This window comes from Heterodontus francisci, chromosome 10 (genome assembly GCF_036365525.1).
Source record: "Heterodontus francisci isolate sHetFra1 chromosome 10, sHetFra1.hap1, whole genome shotgun sequence".
In the NCBI taxonomy this organism is placed as follows: domain Eukaryota; kingdom Metazoa; phylum Chordata; class Chondrichthyes; order Heterodontiformes; family Heterodontidae; genus Heterodontus; species Heterodontus francisci.
This window is the reverse complement of record NC_090380.1, coordinates 88,375,665-88,397,683: the sequence shown is the minus strand read 5'-3', so window position 1 is coordinate 88,397,683 and position 22,019 is coordinate 88,375,665. Positions and strand designations below refer to the sequence as shown.

Genomic DNA, 22,019 nt, shown 5'->3' with positions numbered 1-22,019 from the left:
CCTAACCTTGCATGGCTGAACAAGCACTCAGCAGCGGGAAGGCACCCCCCATTCTCACCAGGGATCAGGTTCATTACAAGTTAGTTAATGGTTGATTTCTTCTGGTGGTTGCTGCAATTCTACATGAGTTTGGTGCTTTCTATAGTTTTTTCAAATTGAAAAAGTCTACAGGGAATGGCATGGCAGGTGCTGGAACACTTGCTAACTTCAAGGCTTCTGCACAAATCAGCTCAGGTGCCTGGGGACACTAGTAGGCATACAGAATATAGCATGATTAGGAGAATGAGCAGAGGCCACACAGAGCAGGACAACCTGCAAGAAGAGAGAGGAGGAGAAGTGTGGAAAGGAGGAGGGAAAGAAAACAAAAGGAAGACACAACCTAGACAGTGCCTTTCTACCTGGGCTGTCCATGAAGAACTAATTTGAGTGTGATACCAGTAACAGCAACCAGAATTCTCCATTCACCAACAGTCCTACACATTGCCTGACCATCAGAGAGTACAATAGGCCATAACGCAAAAATAAAAGCCACCACAAAATATATACTCCAAACAAAATTTCAAAATGTTGCATACAAACCTCAACTAATTACTCTTGTGCATTCCCTTAGTGCATGTCTTGTGGGTGCCTTTGCCTGTACTAGTGCTCCTATGCAGTGCTACCCTAGTGGCTGCAGCATGGCTGGTGGAAGGCTGTTGACTTTTCAGTGGAGGAAACTGCAGATGGCTTTGGAGGACAACATCAAGCAGCTCTGGGCATAAGAGGTTCATCTTGGCATGGGCAGCAGCAGTCTTGGCTGGCTGGCTGACAGGCAGCAGCTAGGGCACTGGCGGAGTGGCACGAGTGCGAGAAAGAATGTTGTTCATCCTGAGAGAGGTTTGTGCTCCACGGAACCACTGCAACTTTCCCAGGGCAACACCTTAGCAGTGCCAGTAATCTGTTGGAAGCCAGATTGCTGAACTGCTGTGACACCCTGCAAGCCCCTTTGCACACGGCAATCCACAGCCATGATGCCAGTAGTCTGAGCTTTCATTGCAGGAAGCTGATCTTGCATGACAGAAGTCTGAGCTTCCACTGCAGCACTCAGACATTGCACGGCCGCTGCTTAGGCTGTAATGGAAGTTGCAACATTGGCTATTAGATGCTGCACCATTGCTGGGTTCACAATTGTGTGAACGTAGTTGGCCACCACTTCCATGCTGGAAAGGATGGGCTCTAAAGCTCTGTGCCAGGCCCTGTGCAAAGTTAATACTGGAATCCTCTGTGCTCCTTGACATTGAATGCAGGCTTTCTGGCAGACCTCCCAAGGCACCAAGCATTTGTTGTGTATACCCATCAACATTCTTCTTTAGGCTGCCTTATCGAAGTCCTCAGCTGAGGCCTCTGCAAAAGAACCCGCGTGTGACCTTGCCCTCTGGTGAGCTGACACCTGCCTTCTGCCCTGGCTACAGCACACTCATGCCTGGTGTGTCTACCAGGTTCAGATTCTGCCTCTATCCTCTACAATGCGCACAGTGTCAGTCCCATTGCTGGTGGCTGAGTATGAAGTCAAATGATGGGGCTGTGTCTTCATCACCATTGACTCCTTGGTGTTCCTCCTCCACTGCTCGGCCAGGTTGCACCTTTTGGGTATCTGAAAGGAAAAGGGCACAAGGGTAAAGGAATGTGATGAGGGGAGTGGGGGAAAGTAAGACACTTATGCTTACACCATCTGCATCTTGTAAATCAGAAGAGATTGTGGGATGAGTGGGAAGTGGAATGTGAGAGGAGGATTAGTTATGAGGATACTGCCATTTTCAGCCCAGCCTCAGCAACAGCTGTTCTAATAATAACCAGCACGATCTCCTCCATAGGGGTTAGTACATGCAAGTGCACCTGTTCCTCACCTGCTCCCTAGTTTGCTCCCCAGCCTCCAGTTGTGTGCCACATTATCCTGCAAGACAAAGGGAAATGTGACAGTGAGTGCCGTGCAATGTGTCTGAGTGATGTGGCTGTCATGATGGAATAGCTGACAGTGTGTGAGATGTCAGTGTCTGGCTTGCAGCAGTGCTGTGTGTGTGAGGGTGAGTGAGGCATCTGAATGTTAGGTATGAGTTGTGGCTCATAGGGATTGTCAGTAGGTGAATGATGTGGTGACTGTAATGAATTGAGCAGTGTGCAAGGCTCGTGGTGCAGTTGGTGTGATCCATTAACTGTCCTTCACCACTCATGTGAAGTCATTGAACTTCTTGCAGAACTGCATCCAGGTCCTCAGGCTTGACTTCTGGCATTGACTCCATGGCTGTCTACTCCCATTGCCTTTTGACCATCCTGGAGGATCTCCTGCTCCCCTGCAGATACATTAGAACATTAGAACATTACAGCGCAGTACAGGCCCTTCGGCCCTCGATGTTGCGCCGACCATCTGACCTACACTATTCCATTTTCATCCATATGTCTATCCAATGACCACTTAAATGCCCTTAAAGTTGGCGAGTCTACTACTGTTGCAGGCAGGGCGTTCCACGCCCCTACTATTCTCTGCGTAAAGAAACTACCTCTCACATCTGTCCTATATCTTTCACCCCTCAACTTAAAGCTATGTCCCCTCGTGTTTGCCATCATCATCCGAGGAAAAAGACTCTCACTATCCACCCTATCTAACCCTCTGATTATCTTGTATGTCTCTATTAAGTCACCTCTCCTCCTCCTTCTCTCTAACGAAAACAACCCCAAGTCCCTCAGCCTTTCCTCGTAAGACCTTCCCTCCATACCAGGCAACATCCTAGTAAGTCTCCTCTGCACCCTTTCCAAAGCTTCCACATCCTTCCTATAATGCGGTGACCAGAACTGCACGCAATACTCAAGGTGCGGCCTCACCAGAGTTTTGTACAGCTGCATCATGACCTCGTGGCTCCGAAACTCGATCCCCTTACTAATAAAAGCTAGCACACCATATGCCTTCTTAACAGCCCTATTAACCTGGGTAGCAACTTTCAGGGATTTATGTACCTGGACACCAAGATCTCTCTGCTCATCTACACTACCAAGAATCTTCCCATTAGCCCAGTACTCTGCATTGCTGTTACTCCTTCCAAAGTGAATCACCTCACACTTCTCCGCATTAAACTCCATTTGCCATCTCACAGCCCAGCTCTGCAGCCTATCTATGTCCCTCTGTACCCTACAACACCCTTCGACACTATCCACAACTCCACCGACCTTCGTGTCATCCGCAAATTTACTAACCCACCCTTCTACACCCTCATCCAGGTCATTTATAAAAATGACAAACAGCAGTGGCCCCAAAACAGAACCTTGCGGTACACCACTAGTAACTAAACTCCAGGATGAACATTTGCCATCAACCACCACCCTCTGTCTTCTTTCAGCTAGCCAATTTCTGATCCAAAGCTCTAAATCACCTTCAACCCCATACTTGCGTATTTTCTGCAATAGCCTACCGTGGGGAACCTTATCAAACGCCTTACTGAAATCCATATAGACCACATCCACGGCTTTACCCTCATCCACCTGTTTGGTCACCTTCTCGTAAAACTCAATAAGGTTTGTGAGGCACGACCTACCTTTCACAAAACCGTGCTGACTATCGCAAATGAACTTATTCTTTTCAAGATGATTATAAATCTTATCTCTTATAACCCTTTCCAACATTTTACCCACAACCGAAGTAAGGCTCACAGGTCTATAATTACCAGGGCTGTCTCTACTCCCCTTCTTCCTCCACCAAGATGTCCAGTGCAGCGTCCAAAAGCCTTGGAGCCCACTTTCTTCCATGTTGTGCCACTCCTAATTGTTTCCCAGGACAGATTCACTTCCTGCACTCCTGCCAGCACCTGCTCCAGGCACAAGGCACCTCCTCTTTAAGCACTGCAGGCTAGCCTTAAGTGGTGCCAGGAAGATAAGATTTGTGGCACCCTACTGATGTGTGCAGCCAATGAACAGTGCAGTTTATGTTGGCTGTGTGTAGAAATTATGCTAATGAGCAGGTACCACATAATTGGCATGCTGCCTGCGTGTCAATTAACGTGTGCAGGTTAATTACACATCATGATCCCCATGCACATTTTCAGAGCTTATAATGTAGCCCCCAAAGCGTCAGCAAGATATTTGACTGTGGGGTGGAGAGCTGTTGGGGGGGTGGGGGGGGGAGGCGGGGTTGGCGGGGTGATCACAGCAACCTTGATAGAAGAACCATAGAAAAATTACAGAACAGAAGGAGGCCATTCAGCCCATCATGTCTGTGCTGGCCGAAAAAACTAGCCACCCAAACTAATCCCACCTTCTAGCACCTGGTCCGTAGCCTTGCAGGTAATGGCACTTCAGGTGGAGGAAGATGTCCTGTATCTGCAGGGGGGCAGGAGACCCTCCAGACACATGAGCAAAAGGCAATGGGAGTCAGCCATGGAGCGCAATGCCAGAAGCCTGAGGACCTGGATGCAGTTCTGCAAGAAATTCAATGACTTTACATGAGTGGTGATGGTCAGTACAAATCTAACATCCACAAATGTGGACTTTTCAATAGGCATCACTTTCAACAATGGAAATGCTGGCTTTTCCTCCCTTTTCTTAGTCTAACAAAGCTGAGGCCAATTATAACACCTCAGCTGAATTCAGCACAAACCAACACTCAAAGCTAAACATCTCATGTGTCAGCTCGGATCAGTGAGTAACACTGTCAGCTTTGAGTTAGAAGGTTATGGATTCAAGACCTATGTAATGTAAACTGAAACTGCAGTCAGTATTCAGGAAGTGCTGCATTTTTGCAATGCAGTCCTTCAATTGGCATCAGGCTGTATGCACCAAGAGAATGTTTGACGTGTAACATCAACGTCTTCGTCTTCTTTGGCCTCCTTATCTCGAGAGACAATGGGTAAGCGCCTTGAGGTGGTCAGTGGTATGTGGAGCAGCGCCTGGAGTGGCTATAAAGGCCAATTCTAGAGTGACAGGCTCTTCCACAGGTGCTGCAGAAAAATTTGTTTGTCGGGGCTGTTACACAGTTGGCTCTCCCCTTGCGCTTCTGGCCCACCAGCCATAAACATCAACATACATTGTAAATATAACCTGTAATGGCAAGTGTAGGCACCTCATGTACTGCATTGAAAGAATCTGATCTATATTGCACTTTAAGTTCAAATTGGAACTGTTATTAATGAATTTTTGCAAATTTTATGAATAAAGTATATTTTTTGGAAAAAGGAGACCGTCAGTTGGCATGTTAAACTTTCAGTTCAGATGGAGCTATATATGCCTTCCTCTAAATATTGCATTATACCATTAGAAATTTAATGTTGCTAGCTCACAATATAATGTAAAGAACACTTTTCTTCCCTTGAGCTCCATTCGCGATTCTGTCCTGTCCATCCCAGGATGGAACAGACTGTATAGCTCAGTTACACACCGGTAGAGGAACTCAAATAAATTTACTATTCCAAGTGGCTATTTTTATCTTCCAATACTTCACTGCCCTCTAATGCCAGAAAGGTAAAACAACAACCTGAATTTATATAGCACCTTCGGGCAGGATGTTCTGGGATAGTGTACAGAAGCAGGCAGGTAGCCAATTAAGGGGATTAAATGGCCACTTAAGGCCTATTGTCAGAGGGCAACTGGAATTTTCCAGTCGTCTGTGAGGCATCGGGGACTAGGCCAGGTGCCTGGAGGCGGCCTCCCGGTGGCAACCCAGGGGGTTAGCACCCTAGGCTGGCTTTGAAGCCCTCCCTACTTGCCTGACCACAGATGCAGCTAGAGACCACCCTTCAGAGGGGTTCCCCTTCCATAACAGTAGCCCCATTGCATATTCCCTTTTTTTATTTAAAATTTAAAAAGTTGGAGAGAGGGCACCTCAAGATGGAGGCACCCTCTCTCTTACCTGAAAAGGCAGCCTGCTGCTCCTTTCGAGCTGGATGGCCACATATAGGGAGAGGGAGGGTGAACAGCCAGAGGTTGTGGTACACATTGGTACTAACGACATAGACAGGAAGAGTGACGAGGTCCTGCAGGGGGAGTTCAGAGAGTTAGGTAGAAAGTTAAAAAACAGGACCTCTAGGGTTGTAATCTCAGGATTACTCCCTGTGCCACGTGCCAATGAGGCTAGAAATAGGAAGATAGTGCAGCTAAACACGTGCCAAACAGCTGGTGTAGGAGGGAGGGTTTCAGCTATCTGGATCATTGGGTCTCTTCCGGGACAGGTGGGACCTGTACAAAAAGGACGGGTTGCATCCAAACTGGAGGAGCACAAATATCCTGGCTGCGAGGTTTGCTAGTGTCACACGGGAGAGTTTAAACTAGTGTGGCAGGGGGTTGGGAACCAGAGCAGTAGGTTGGCAGGTGAAATAACTGAGGGGGAACTAGTAAATAAGGTCAGTAAGACTAAGAGGAAGAGCAGGCAGGGAGATGTTGGTGAGCACAGCGGGACTGGTGGTCTGAAGTGCATTTGTTTCAATGCGAGAAGTATAACAGGTAAGGCAGATGAACTTAGAGCTTGGATTAGTACTTGGAACTATGATGTTGTTGCTATTACAGAGACTTGGTTGAGGAAAGGACAGGATTGGCAGCTAAACGTTCCAGGATTTCGAAGCTTCAGGCGGGATAGAGGAGGATGTAAAAGGGGTGGGGGAGTTGCATTACTGGTTAAGGAGAATATCACAACTGTGCTGCGGGAGGACACTTTGGAGGGGTCATGCAGCGAGGCAATATGGGTAGAGCTCAGGAATAGGAAGGGTGCAGTCACAATGTTGGGGGTTTACTACAGGCCTCCCAACAACCAGCGGGAGATAGAGAAGCAGATATGTAGACAGATTTTGGAAAGATGTAAAAGGTAACAGGGTTGCAGTGGTGGGTGATTTTAACTTCCCCTATATTGACTGGGACTCCCTTAGTGCTAGGGGCTTGGATGGGGCAGAATTTGTAAGGAGCATCCAGGAGGGATTCTTGAAACAATATGTAGATAGTCCAACTAGGGAAGGAGCTGTACTGGACCTGGTATTGGGGAATGAGCCTGGCCAGGTGGTCAAAGTTTCAGTAGGGGAGCATTTCGGGAACAGTGACCATAATTCCGTAAGCTTTAAGGTACTGGTGGATAAGGATAAGAGTAGTCCTCGGGTGAATGTGCTAAATTGGGGGAAGGCTAATTTATTTATTTAGAGATACAGCACTGAAACAGGCCCTTCGGCCCACCGAGTCTGTGCCGCCCAACAACCACCCATTTATACTAATCCTACAGTAATCCCATATTCCCTACCATCTACCTACACTAAGAACAATTTTACAACGGCCAATTTACTTATCATCTGCAAGTCTTTGGCTGTGGGAGGAAACCGGAGCACCCGGCGAAAACCCACGCAGATACAGAGAGAACTTGCAAACTCCTCACAAGCAGTACCCAAAATCGAACCCAGGTCCCTGCAGCTGTGAGGCTGCGGTGCTAACCACTGCGCCACTGTGTCGCCCACTAATTATAACAATATTAGGCAGGAACTGAAGAATTTAGATTGGGGGTGGCTGTTTGAGGGTAAATCAACATCTGACATGTGGGAGTCTTTCAAACGTCAGTTGATTAGAATCCAGGACCGGCATGTTCCTGTGAGGAAGAAGGATAAATTCGGCAAGTTTCGGGAACCTTGGATAACGAGGGATAGTGTGAGCCTAGTCAAAAAGCATTCGTAAGGGCTAGAAGGCTGGTAACAGCCAAAGCCCTTGAGGAATATAAAGAAAGTAGGAAGGAACTTAAGCAAGGAGTCAGGAGGGCTAAAATGGGTCATGAAAAGTCATTGGCAAACAGGATTAAGGAGAATCCCAAGGCTTTTTATACATATATAAAGAGCAAGAGGCTAGCCAGGGAAAAGGTTGGCCCACTCAAGGACAGAGGAGGGAATCTATGCGTGGAGCCAGAGGAAATGGGCGAGGTACTAAATGAGTACTTTGCATCAGTATTCACCAAAGAGAAGGACTTGGTGGATTATGAGTCTAGGGAAGGGAGTGTAGATAGTCTGGGTCATGTCGATATCAAAAAGGAGGAGGTGTTGGGCGTCTTGAAAAACATGAAGGTAGATAAGTCCCCAGGGCCTGATGGGATCTACCCCAGAATACTGAGGGAGGCAAGGGAAGAAATTGCTGGGGCCTTGACAGAAATCTTTGTACCCTCATTGGCTACAGGTGAGGTCCCAGAGGACTGGAGAATAGCCAATGTTGTTCCTTTGTTTAAGAAGGGTAGCAAGGATAATCCAGGAAATTATAGGCCGGTGAGGTTTACATCAGTGGTGGGGAAATTATTGGAGAGGATTCTTCGGGACAGGATTTACTCCCATTTGGAAACAAATGAACTTATTAGCGAGAGGCAGCATGGTTTTGTGAAGGGGAGGTTGTGTCTCACTAACTTGATCCACTTTTTTGAGGAAGTGACGAAGATGATTGATGAAGGAATGGCAGTGGATGTTGTCTACATGGACTTCAGTAAAGGTCCCTCATGGCAGACTGGTACAAAAGGTGAAGTCACACGGGATCAGAGGAGAGCTGGCAAGATGGATACCGAACTGGCTCGGTCATAGAAGACAGAGGGTAGTAGTAGAAGGGTGCTTTTCTGAATGGAGGGATGTAACTAGTGGTGTTCCGCAGGGATCAGTTCTGGGACCTTTGCTGTTTGTAGTATATATAAATTTGGAAGAAAATGTAGCTGGTCTGATTAGTAAGTTTGCAGACGATACAAAGGTTGGTGGAGTTGCGGATAGTGATGAGGATTGTCAGAGGATACAGCAGGATATAGATCGGTTGGAGACTTGGGCGGAGAAATGGCAGATGGAGTTTAATCCGGACAAATGTGAGGTAATGCATTTTGGAAGATCTAATACAGGTGGGAAGTATACAGTAAATGGCAGAACCCTTAGAAGTATTGACAGGCAGAGAGATCTGGGCGTACAGGTCCACAGGTCACTGAAAGTGGCAATGCAGGTGGATAAGGTAATCAACAAGGCATACGTCATGCTTGCCTTCATCGGTCGAGGCATAGAGTATAAAAATTGGCAAGTCATGCTGCAGCTGTACAGAACCTTAGTTAGGCCACACTTGGAATATTGCGTGCAATTCTGGTCGCCACACTATCAGAAGGCAGTCACACCTCAGGTAAAAGAAGTAGGTAGATGGGTTACCGTCAGGGGAAGGAAAGGGAACCAGCAGGCAGTGCAGGGATCCCCTGTGGCCGTTTCCCTCAACAACAGGTATACCGTTTTGGATACTGTTGGGGGGGACGACTTACCAGGGGTAAGCAATGGGGTGCAGGTCTCTGGCACAGAGTCTGTCCCTGTTGCTCAGAAGGGAAAAGGGAAGAGGAGCAGAGCATTAGTCATTGGGGACTCCATAGTTAGGGGAACAGATAGGAGGTTCTGTGGGAACGAGAGAGACTCACGGTTGGTGTGTTGCCTCCCAGGTGCCAGGGTACGTGATGTCTCCGATCGTGTTTTTGGGATCCTTAAGGGGGAGGGGGAGCACCCCCAAGTCGTGGTCCACATAGGCACCAACGACATAGGTAGGAAGAGAGATGGGGATTTAAGGCAGAAATTCAGGGAGCTAGGGTGGAAGCTTAGAGCGAGAACAACCAGAGTTGTTATCTCTGGGTTGTTGCCTGTGCCACGTGCTAGCGAAGAGAGGAATAGGGAGAGAGAGGAGTTGAACACGTGGCTGCAGGGATGGTGTAGGAGGGAGGGTTTTGGTTTCCTGGATAATTGGGGCTCTTTCTGGGGTAGGTGGGACCTCTACAAACAGGATGGTCTTCACCTGAACCAGAGGGGTACCAATATCCTGGGGGGGAGATTTGTTAGTGCTCTTCGGGGGGGGTTTAAACTAAATCAGCAGGGGAATGGGAACCTAAATTGCAGTGCCAGTGTACAGGCTGTTGAGAGTAGTGAGGTAGGGGATAAGGTTACAGGGACGCAAGAGGGCACTGGCAAGCAAGAACTTGGTTTAAAGTGTGTCTACTTCAACGCCAGGAGCATCCGGAATAAGGTGGGTGAGCTTGCAGCATGGGTTGGTACCTGGGATCCTGATGTTGTGGCCATTTCGGAGACATGGGTAGAGCAGGGGCAGGAATGGATGTTGCAGGTTCCGGGATTTAGATGTTTCAGAAAGAACAGAGAAGAGGGTAAAAGAGGGGGGGGTGTGGCATTGTTAATCAAGGAAAGTATTACAGCGGCAGAAAGGACGTTTGAGGACTCGTCTACTGAGGTAGTCTGGGCCGAGGTTAGAAACAGGAGAGGAGAGGTCACCCTGTTGGGAGTTTTCTATAGACCTCCGAATAGTTCCAGAGATGTAGAGGAAAGGATAGCGAAGATGATTCTCGACAGGAGCGAGAGTAACAGGGTAGTGGTTATGGGGGACTTTAACTTTCCAAATATTGACTGGAAATACTATAGTTCGAGTACTTTAGATGGGTCTGTTTTTGTCCAGTGTGTGCAGGTGGGTTTTCTGACACAGTATGTGGACAGGCCAACCAGGGGCGATGCCACATTGGATTTGGTACTGGGTAATGAACCCGGCCAGGTGTTTGATTTAGATGTAGGTGAGCACTTTGGCGATAGTGATCACAATTCGGTTAGGTTTACCTTAGCGATGGGCAGGGACAGGTATATACCGCAGGGCAAGAATTATAGCTGGGGGAAAGGAAATTATGATGCGATTAGGCAAGATTTAGGATGTGTAGGATGGGGAAGGAAACTGCAGGGGATGGGCACAAACGAAATGTGGAGCTTATTCAAGGAGCAGCTAATGCGTGTCCTTGATAAGTATGTACCTGTCAGGCAGGGAGGAAGTTGTCGAGCAAGGGAGCCGTGGTTTACTCAAGAAGTTGAAGCGCTTGTCAAGAGGAAGAGGGCGGCTTATGTTAGGATGAGATGTGAAGGCTCAGTTAGGGCGCTTGAGAGTTACAAGCTAGCCAGGAAGGATCTAAAGGGAGGGCTAAGAAGAGCAAGGAGAGGACACGAGAAGTCATTGGCGGATAGGATCAAAGAAAACCCTAAGGCTTTCTATAGGTATATCAGGAATAAACGAATGATAAGAGTTAGAACAGGGCCAATCAAGGATAGTAGTGGGAAGTTGTGTGCGGAATCAGAGGAGATAGGGGAAGCGTTAAATGAATATTTTTCGTCAGTATTTACAGTAGAGAAAGAAAATGTTGCCGAGGAGATTACTGAGATACAGCCTACTAGGCTAGATGGGATTGAGATTCACAAGGAGGAGGTGTTAGCAATTTTGGAAAGAGTGAAAATAGATAAGTCCCCTGGGCCAGATGGGATTTATCCTAGGATTCTCTGGGAAGCCAGGGAGGAGATTGCAGAGCCGTTGTGGTTGATCTTTAAGTCGTCATTGTCGACAGGAGTAGTGCCAGAGGACTGGAGGATAGCAAATGTTGTCCCCTTGTTCAAGAAGGGGAGTAGAGACAGCCCTGGTAATTATAGACCTGTGAGCCTTACTTCGGTTGTGGGTAAAATGTTGGAAAAGGTTATAAGAGACAGAATTTATAATCATCTTGAAAAGAATAAGTTCATTTGCGATAGTCAGCACGGTTTTGTGAAAGGTAGGTCGTGCCTCACAAACCTTATTGAGTTTTTCGAGAAGGTGACCAAACAGGTGGATGAGGGTAAAGCCGTGGATGTGGTGTATATGGATTTCAGTAAGGCGTTTGATAAGGTTCCCCACGGTAGGCTATTGCAGAAAATACGCAAGTATGGGGTTGAAGGTGATTTAGAGCTTTGGATCAGAAATTGGCTAGCTGAAAGAAGACAAAGGGTGGTGGTTGATGGCAAATGTTCATCCTGGAGTTTAGTTACTAGTGGTGTACCGCAAGGTTCTGTTTTGGGGCCACTGCTGTTTGTCATTTTTATAAACGACCTGGATGAGGGTGTAGAAGGGTGGGTTAGTAAATTTGCGGATGACACGAAGGTCGGTGGAGTTGTGGATAGTGTCGAAGGGTGTTGTAGGGTACAGAGGGACATAGATAGGCTGCAGAGCAGGGCTGAGAGATGGCAAATGGAGTTTAATGCGGAGAAGTGTGAGGTGATTCACTTTGGAAGGAGTAACAGCAATGCAGAGTACTGGGCTAATGGGAAGATTCTTGGTAGTGTAGATGAGCAGAGAGATCTTGGTATCCAGGTACATAAATCCCTGAAAGTTGCTACCCAGGTTAATAGGGCTGTTAAGAAGGCATATGGTGTGTTAGCCTTTATTAGTAGGGGGATCGAGTTTCAGAGCCACGGGGTCATGATGCAGCTGTACAAAACTCTGGTGAGGCCGCACCTGGAGTATTGCGTGCAGTTCTGGTCACCGCATTATAGGAAGGATGTCGAAGCTTTGGAAAGGGTGCAGAGGAGATTTACTAGGATGTTGCCTGGTATGGAAGGAAGGTCTTACGAGGAAAGGCTGAGGGACTTGGGGTTGTTTTCGTTAGAGAGAAGGAGGAGGAGAGGTGACTTAATAGAGACATACAAGATAATCAGAGGGTTAGATAGGGTGGATAGTGAGAGTCTTTTTCCTCGGATGAGGATGGCAAACACGAGGGGACATAGCTTTAAGTTGAGGGGTGAAAGATATAGGACAGATGTGAGAGGTAGTTTCTTTACGCAGAGAGTAGTAGGGGCGTGGAACGCCCTGCCTGCAACAGTAGTAGACTCGCCAACTTTAAGGGCATTTAAGTGGTCATTGGATAGACATATGGATGTAAATGGAATAGTGTAGGTCAGATGATCGGCGCAACATCGAGGGCCGAAGGGCCTGTACTGCGCTGTAATATTCTAATATTCTAATATTCTAATATTCTAATATTCTGATGTGGAGGCTTTGGAGAGGGTACAGAAGAGGTTTACCAGGACGTTGCCTGGTCTGGAGAGTATTAGCTATGAGGAGAGGTTGGATAAACTCGGATTGTTTTCACTGGAACGACGGAGGTGGAGGGGCAACATTATAGAGGTTTACAAAGTTATGTGTGGCATGGACAGAGTGGATAGTCAGAAGCTTTTTCCCAGGGTGGAAGAGTCAGTTACTGGGGGACATAGGTTTAAGGTGCGAGGGGCAAAGTTTAGAGGGGATGTGCGAGGCAAGTTTTTTACACAGAGGGTGGTGAGTGCCTGGAACTTGCTGCCGGGGGAGGTGGTGGAAGCAGGTACGATAGCGACGTTTAAGAGGCATCTTGACAAATACATGAATAGGATGGGAATAGAGGGATATGGACCCCGGAGGTGCAGAAGGTTTTAGTTTAGACAGGCATCAAGATCGGCGCAGGCTTGGAGGGCCGAATGGCCTGTTCCTGTGCTGTACTGTTTTTTGTTCTTATTGGCCCTCCAGCTTTGAGAGCCTGCCCACCGTCCTTAATTGGATGGTGAGCTTGCCTTCTGGCCACTAATTGGCCAATTTGAGGGAAATCACTGCTGGGTGACTGTTTCCCACACAGTGTGGGGTTATGACCCCCATTTGACCCCACCATGGGCCAAAAGCTATCCTAGATGTCTTTGCAGATCAGATGAATAAAAATGGACGCTGAGCTGGAAACAGACTTTTGAAAGCAAAAGTTTGGAGGCCAGTCAAAGGCATCTTTGGAAGAGGTTCCAGAGGACAGAGGCAAAATTGCTAGCGGAGCACACCAGAAGTGGATAGAAAAATAGGAACAAAGTGAAGGGAGTAACAAGAGGCATAAGGCTGCAGGTTATCACTGAGATCGGGTGAGCAAGGCTGTGGCAGCATTTAAATGTGGACATGGAAACTTCAAATTGCTTTATATGGCCTGAGGGAGCCAATAGGGTCTGCAGAAGATGAAGAAAATTAAGAATGAGGAAGAAAACAAGCAACAGCCTTTTGAGTGAGATTATGGACGGTGGAAGCTTAAGCCAATAAAGGCATAAATTAGAGTCTCACTGACAGTAAGGGAGAGGTGGTCGAGATGGGGCAATGTTATGATGGTGAAAAAAGCCAATCTTGGTGATAGAGTAGATGCTGGTGAGGAAACTCAGCTAGGTATTAACACGCTGAGATTCAAGCTCAGTTGTCAATGAGGCTAAAAGGATGGTAATTTTTTTTTAATTAAGCTGAAACAAATGTGAGTCATCCACCACTTAGGGTTGTATTTTGCTCTTCGCATCTCTATAAGGTCAGGGTAGGACTTATGCCAGCTGCCAAGACTAAAGACCATCAGCTGAAATGGAGGGGGAGGAATTCTCTGCAGAGCCTCTACAAAGACAGGAGCCTTCCCACCCCTGCCCAAGGGACTACCAGCAGGCGGTCTAAACAAACACATAAACCAGTTCAGATGAGGAAAATATGCTGCAAACCCAGATGCCACCCATCCACCACATACAAATGCAGACTGACAGGTTGTCAGAACTAGGGTAAGGGATAGGGCTGCGAAGGTGGAGGCTTAGACAATCACATGGATGGATGATCACAACCATAGAGATAAGAATCCATAGGCTTTCCACTCTGTTTTTAGAAGTGAGATTGGACGAGGCAGGGGAAAGGGATGCAAGAAAGCTAGCTTGTCATGGAGAAAAAAAACGATCCTGGAATAAGAGGATAAGTTGGCCATGGAAAGCGAGCTGTGGTAATAACAAATATGGTCACGCCAGGTCTGGCAGTGAATGACTAGGCCAATCATGCTCGGATACCTATCGCCCTCAAATTTTAAGATATAAAGATGGAAACTGCATTGGGAGAGCTGTAGGAATCGGAGGTAGTGAGTAATGAACACAAATGCGTAGTGAAGGAATAGTTAACCAAGCCAACAGCAGAAGTGGTGTTGTGATGAAGTGGCAAAGTGGTGAAGTTGGGGGAGGAGTTTCATTCAGGAATAAAAGATGTGGGAAGCAGGGTTGGGGTTAGGCAGGGAAATAAGAACATGATAATTTTTCTAGTGTCAGTCCAATAATTACCATATTTTTTATTTTCACAAATTACCATGGTGGCATTTGACCTCTCAACATATGGCTTGCTAGTCCAGTATCATAGTCATTATGCCTGTTAGCATCTGAAAGGAGAAGCAAGTTAATGTTTTGGATTGGGATCCTTACAATGCAAAAGGAAGGCATTTATAGGACTGACCAAGACAAAGATAGGAGGATAAAAGGCAGTGGTCATGAATACAGACATACTAACCACAATTATAGAGATAGAAAGTTCTTTGTGTGTTCATTTAGATGGTATTTTGTGAAGTCACTGACCTTGGAATAAACATATTTCAAAGTTGCATTGAAGTAGTGCTCCCGACAACTTTTTTTTTTACTGTGCTATTATCTTATATGGTTCTATTTAAAGTCTCAACTTCTTTCAAGGTTTAATAGCCTAATTTTCTTCAGGATTTATTCATCTATCCTCGCCAATCGTACTTTTTTTTTTCTTGCAGATCTTCAAAGCTTTTTATGTGTTTCAATGACCAAAATTGGACCAAGTAGTCAAGTTTCTGTTTGACCAGAGTTCTACTGTTACAACATTCTCTACTGATCTTGCAATTTTTAGCAGGACTGAGCACAATGGCTTTTTTTTAACAATATTTAGTTTGAGGAAATTACTGCTCATCCAGGACTGGTTTAACTGGTTTAAAACCCCAAGGACTGCCGCAGTTCGTGAATGCAATTCACCACCACCTTCTTTCGGGCAATTACGGATGGGCAATAAATGCCAGCCTAGTCAGCGATGCCCACAACCCCCGAATGAATAAAAAAAATCTGAAGGAAGGAGACTCTGCATCTGTAAAACTTAATTTTCACTGCTGGAAAGGTTGTTTGACAGTGAATAAGATTTACCATGCCGTTCAAAATATTGTTACATTGGAATGGACAAGCCCTTTTTTGATGAGTACATATCACATGAATAGGGAAACTTCACATCATTCCATGTATTTGAAAGCTGAGTCTTACAGTGACATACTAGTAAAGCGAAATGTCTGGTGGAACAGTACAATCTGCAACTCCCTGCTGTGAGAAACGTAGCCCACTTAATAATAATTTACACCAAGTCAAACTCTGAAGAAGTAAGTTTATTTAACGTTCTTGCAAGATCGGGTGTCCTTCAAGCAGGCACACCGATCAACATATTCAGTTCATGTTTATACAATACAAATCCATTTTTCCACGCCTTTAGTTTACATTATTGGTTATAACATATTATGACACTAACCTATCCTATAGTTGCTACAGTCTCCTCCTCTGTTTACTTCTCCCCCTACTCTAACTTTCTAGCCCCTAACTCTTGTTGTTGTTTTACCTTATTTGGCTCTCCATTGTGTGTTTTAACTTGCAGCTGTCAGCCTTTATCTTAGTGGGGCAGTTTCTTATTCACTACATCCTTTGTTCTAACTCTTGCTGTTTCTCTTTTCTCTGCCTAAGCACAATTTTTAACTGCTGTACTGTCTCAAGGTCTTTACTTACATACCCTTATCAGTTCTCTTTTTCAGTGATTTCATTATGTTGTGTAAAAATGACTTCTTGGTAGAAACAAGCTGTAGAAACAACATTTCAGTATTTCTTATTCTCACAATTCCCCCTTTTCTTTTACTTAATCCTTGTTGTTTTCTACATACTGCGGAGGGTTCTCATATGTCCTCTCAAATTCTCTGAGCATTATTTCAGCCGCCTTTTCAATGTCTGTATTTCCGTTGATACTATCCACTTTGTCATTACCTAACAGGTACATACTCTCTTCCTGGCCTCTTTGTATTGACATCTGCTTCGTCAAAGCTGTCTCAATCAATCGCTGTGTCAGCCCTCTTACACAAGGAATAATACAACACCCGATGGCTATTAGTATTCCGACAACCGTGATCAGGGAGGTAAAAACCGAGATTATCATGCCTTTCCATTTTCCAAACCAGGATTCAAGCCACCCCATCAGGGAAGTGTCTGCTCCTGAATTTTCGGCCATCTCTTCTGCTAAAGTTGTTAACCCTTGCAGTGCTCGGGTGATTGAACCATCGGGTGCTGTGTTATTTGGGATAAATGTGCAACATTTCCCTCCTAACATTATACATACGCCTCCTTTTTCTGCTAAGATCATATCTAGAGCCAGTCGATTTTCCCAAGCCATTCTACTAGTGGCATCTAATTGTTCAGCTATACCTTTTACCGCATCTCTAGTATAATTTATAAATCTTTGTTGGTTGTAATAAATATAATTTATCCAATCTACATTTTTGTTAATCGTGACCCACCAAAACAAAGACTCGAAACCGGCGGTTATTTGGTTTCGGGCCTTGAATTCATCAGGTACCCCTCTTGGGACCCCTATGAAATCCATGTGTACCTGGTCGTCAAAAGAGTTCGCTATCGCTTCCCTTTTACCCCTTTCCCTCGTTATTATCTTTTGTTTCTCAAATGCCAAGGTGAATGGTATTGCCAATTGAACAATTGCGCATGTCCCCTTCCACTGTGAGGGTAGGGTCTATCTCAGGATTTTTCCTCCGCAATACCACCATAAATCCGCTCTGGGGACATTCAATGATGAGTAGTTCCCTCCCCTGACTCTTCCAGTTACGTCCTCAGTCTCTATGCATGACTTCAACTCTCCCATATTTCTGGTTAGCTCCACACCGTGTCGACTTACGCATGATGTGTGATTCACACCGGTGGCTAAAAATGAAGGGGGAGTCCTTGAATCTTTTTTCTCTAGGGGAGGGAACATTAATGACAAGGATATGCAAGTTTTGAATACCCCAAGCCGTCTTATCCTGATATAGGGCTAACATGCATTCCATGCCCTTTCGGTCACGCTCCCACCCCAGCGGGAAAGGTACTACTTGAGCTATCGGTCTACCAGATGCACAAGCATAGCAATTGTTTTTGTTCAAACTTCTTACAGTATATTTTATCCATTCTACCCAGGCATTTGTGTCCCCGTAACCGGTTTCTATCTCAATTGTCTTTCTCAAGTCTTTTACCTCTATTATTTTTACTATGTTAGGATCGTTATGAGAGGTCCCTTTTAGTTTGTTAGATGGTTTACCAGTCTTATCTATTGTTACCTGAAAACAACATTTTAATTCACCTTTCCTTTTCCCTTCTCTAACTGTTACTCCAAACACCTTGTTGTCTAATTGGAAGTGGGTAGTTTTGATTTGTCGTTCTTCTGTCCTGGCTACATTTGAAAAGAAAGAGAGAGAGAAAAGGCACACAATATTACAGACAGTATTTCCGCGCTTGTGCCGCTATATAAAAAAGTTTGTTACTCAAAATCTTTTTAGCTTTAGTTTCAATGGTTCTTCTGTTAATTCGGTTGTCCAAGTTCCTTCCTCGGCCGGGGGGTTGTACCGGCCCCTTGATTCTTGTGTAGTGGGTCCAACCTCTTTCTACCGTTCTTATGGCTGTTTCAGTGGTCAGGAGAGTCTGGTATGGTCCTTCCCAGTTCGGTTGTAGTTTAGTCTCTTTCCACGATTTTACCAGAACCCAATCTCCTGGTTGGATCTTGTGTACTGCAAATTCGAGAGGTGGGGTCTGTGCTAACAGGCCTTGCTTCCTGAGGAATGACAATGAGGAAGACAACGCCAGTATATAGTTCTTTAGAAACGAATCTTTAGTTTCTAAGGTTGGCATCTCGCCCCTGGTTCCCATATAGGGTAATCCGAATAGCATTTCATAGGGGACAGTCCCACATCTTTTCTAGGGGCTGTCCGAATTCTGAGTATCGCTATAGGTAAATATTTGGTCCAGGGTAACCTTGTTTCAAGTACCAGTGCCATGCCTTTCTGCTCACTTCCACATTCCCCCCTTTTATCATTCTATGATAACCTTCTCTCTACTGATCAACTTATATATAATTATATATATTCACTAGGATTATGTGGATCTATTTACTCAAATAACATTTAAACAGTATAATATAAAAGCAAATATAAAAAACTCAGCAACTGCTGAATCAGAAGGGTAGGCTGAGCCACCCTCTAACAAGGGGGTGTGTATGGGCCTGGTTGGTATGTTTTTCATTCTAACTTTTCCCTAGGATTGTCATGTCTGGGTGATAAGAAGAGTGCTGTTGAAGTACAATGTCTCTCTCTCTCTCTCTCTCTCGCTGTACCAGCTGCAAGGCCAAGTTGCCTCCGCAGCCCTGAAGTTATGAAGTCATTTCTGATGAACTGTCCCTCCCTGCAGCACTGAAGCTAGCTTGTTAGCAATACATGACTGATTAATTGTTTCATCTTAAATGTTCCCATGTAATTCTGTTCTTAAAAATTCTAAAATCTAAATTCTGTTCTTACAGTCCCCCCTTCGATTCTTCAAAACATTTTTAAAAGTCAATCCCTTGATCCCACCTAGGTGCCTTTAATGGTCTCTATTTGTCTAGAAACAGCCTTCAACACCCAGAGGGGTCGCACTCAATACGTCGCCTGCTTGTGCCATAAGAGGGGCCTGCGGTAACTCTGTAAAGGCATAAGTTTTGCAGGGGCTTCAACTACTTGTTTACAACATAAAAGGGTGGAACACTTGTACAATTACCATCTCATTTAAGCTTCACTGTTTTTCTCTGGCTTCATCTCTATTAACGAAAACTTTCTGCGCTTCTCTGAGCAGTCCGTCCAATTGTTTTTCACTCCATCCATCTATCTTTTGAATTTTCTTTTGGATGTCTGGCCATGATTTTGTCACAAAATGGACTCAAAGGAGTCCTTGGGCAACCGGGTCTTCTGGATCTAAACCTGAATATTTCCTCATTGTGTCCCGTAATCTCTGTAAGAAATTTGAGGGAGTCTCATCCTTTTCCTGTCTTACTTCCAAGGCCTTATTCAAATTTTGTGATTTCGGGACAGATTCCCTAATGCCTTTTATTATCAGATTTCTAAGGTCTTTCATCTGGCCCCTATGGCCGACGTTATTGTTCTGCCACTGCGGGTCTTGATTAGGGTATTTTTGTTCGGCTGGTTCGTTTCCCCCTACCCCGGGAGGGTTTTCTCTTTCCCAAATTTTCATTGCAGACCGTCTAATCATTCCCCTTTCTTCACTCGTAAATAAGATGTTCATAATGGACATTAATTCCGTCCAAGTATATATACTTGGACCGAGAAATTGATCTACTTGGTCTACCAATCCTAAGGGGTCTTCTACGAGGACTTTCATTTCCTTTTTAAACGCTCTTACCTCTCCTGACGTCAATGGTGCACTAACAAATCCAATTTCATTATTTCCTATTGGTACCTCTCTCAAGGGCATCATTGTCTTAGGAGACTCTCTGTCTCTATCGTCGTCGTTATCGTTGGGTTTAGGGGTGGTCCTTCTTGCTGTCCTTAGATCATATTTGGGTCTTTTTCTGCTTGGTTTTTGACTCTAAATCCCAATACTCCAACATCCGTCCCAATGGACTTTCTGGAGGGATGTTGCCGGCAGACTTTCCTTGTCTCCCATCGTCTTCCTTTTTAGACGATTTATTTCCCATGGTCTACAGTATTCACCTCCTAACTGAAGGGTCTTGTACCCTACGGTATTCACCTCCTAGCTGAAGGGTCTTATACCTTACGGTATTCACCTCCTAACTGAAGGGTCTTATACCATACAGTACTCACCTCCTAGCTGAAGGGTCTTATACCCCACAGTATTCACCTCCTAACTGAAGGGTCTTGTACCCTACGGTATTCACCTCCTCGCTGAAGGGTCTTATACCTTACGGTATTCACCTCCTAACTGAAGGGTCTTATACCATACAGTACTCACCTCCTAGCTGAAGGGTCTTATACTGCCCCACAGTATTCACCTCCTAACTGAAGGGTCTTGTACCCTACGGTATTCACCTCCTAGCTGAAGGGTCTTATACCTTACGGTACTCACCTCCTAACTGAAGGGTCTTATACCATACAGTACTCACCTCCTAGCTGAAGGGTCTTATACTGCAGGACTGTAAAATTCACTCCTCAAGGACTTTTAGTACTTAGAAGGTCTTATCCTACAGTTAACCAGTATTCACCTCCTAACTGAAGGGTCTTATACCTTACGGTATTCACCTCCTAGCTGAAGGGTCTTATACCCCACAGTATTCACCTCCTAACTGAAGGGTCTTGTACCCTACGGTATTCATCTCCTAGCTGAAGGGTCTTATACCTTACGGTATTCACCTCCTAACTCAAGGGTCTTATACCATACAGTACTCACCTCCTAGCTGAAGGGTCTTATACTGCCCCACAGTATTCACCTCCTAACTGAAGGGTCTTGTACCCTACGGTATTCACCTCCTAGCTGAAGGGTCTTATACCTTACGGTATTCACCTCCTAACTGAAGGGTCTTATACCATACAGTACTCACCTCCTAGCTGAAGGGTCTTATACTGCAGGACTGTAAAATTCACTCCTCAAGGACTTTTAGTACTTAGAAGGTCTTATCCTACAGTTAACCATAAGTCACCAAGATAATACTTAAAAGTCGTTTTTCTTACCTTGGTCTGTGCACGGAGTTGCCTGACTTCACGTGTGTACCTGCCGCACTAAATACTTGTTCAGAGTGACTTCCCTAGGATCGTTTTCAGTCGATTACTCGGGTCCGCTACCGACGAGAGAAACGAGACCGTTTTTAAATTAACGGGACGCGTCTTCTCGTCTGTCGTCGGCCGCGGTCCCGGCAATGATGAAGAGATCCCGGACGAGCCCCCAATTGTGAGAAACGTAGCCCACTTAATAATAATTTACACCAAGTCAAACTCTGAAGAAGTAAGTTTATTTAACGTTCTTGCAAGATCGGGTGTCCTACAAGCAGGCACATATTCAACATATTCAGTTCATGTTTATACAATACAAATCCATTTTTCCACGCCTTTAGTTTACATTATTGGTTATAACATATTATGACACTAACCTATCCTATAGTTGCTACAGTCTCCTCCTCTGTTTACTTCTCCCCCTACTCTAACTTTCTAGCCCCAACTCTTGTTGTTGTTTTACCTTATTTGGCTCTCCATTATGTGTTTTAACTTGCAGCTGTCAGCCTTTATCTTAGTGGGGCAGTTTCTTATTCACTACATCCTTTGTTCTAACTCTTGCTGTTTCTCTTTTCTCTGCCTAAGCACAATTTTTAAC

The 22,019-nt window shown here is 45.3% G+C and overlaps 1 long non-coding RNA gene across 1 annotated transcript; it reads right to left on the bottom strand.

Moving 5' to 3' along the window:
- Positions 1 to 15,994: 15,994 nt before the first annotated feature.
- Positions 15,995 to 21,424, bottom strand: LOC137374205 (uncharacterized). The gene is made up of 2 exons (XR_010975770.1): positions 21,383 to 21,424; positions 15,995 to 18,480 (listed from the first exon to the last, which is right to left on the bottom strand). It is a non-coding gene; the product is annotated as an uncharacterized lncRNA (long non-coding RNA).
- Between the last annotated feature and the right edge of the window lie 595 nt (positions 21,425 to 22,019).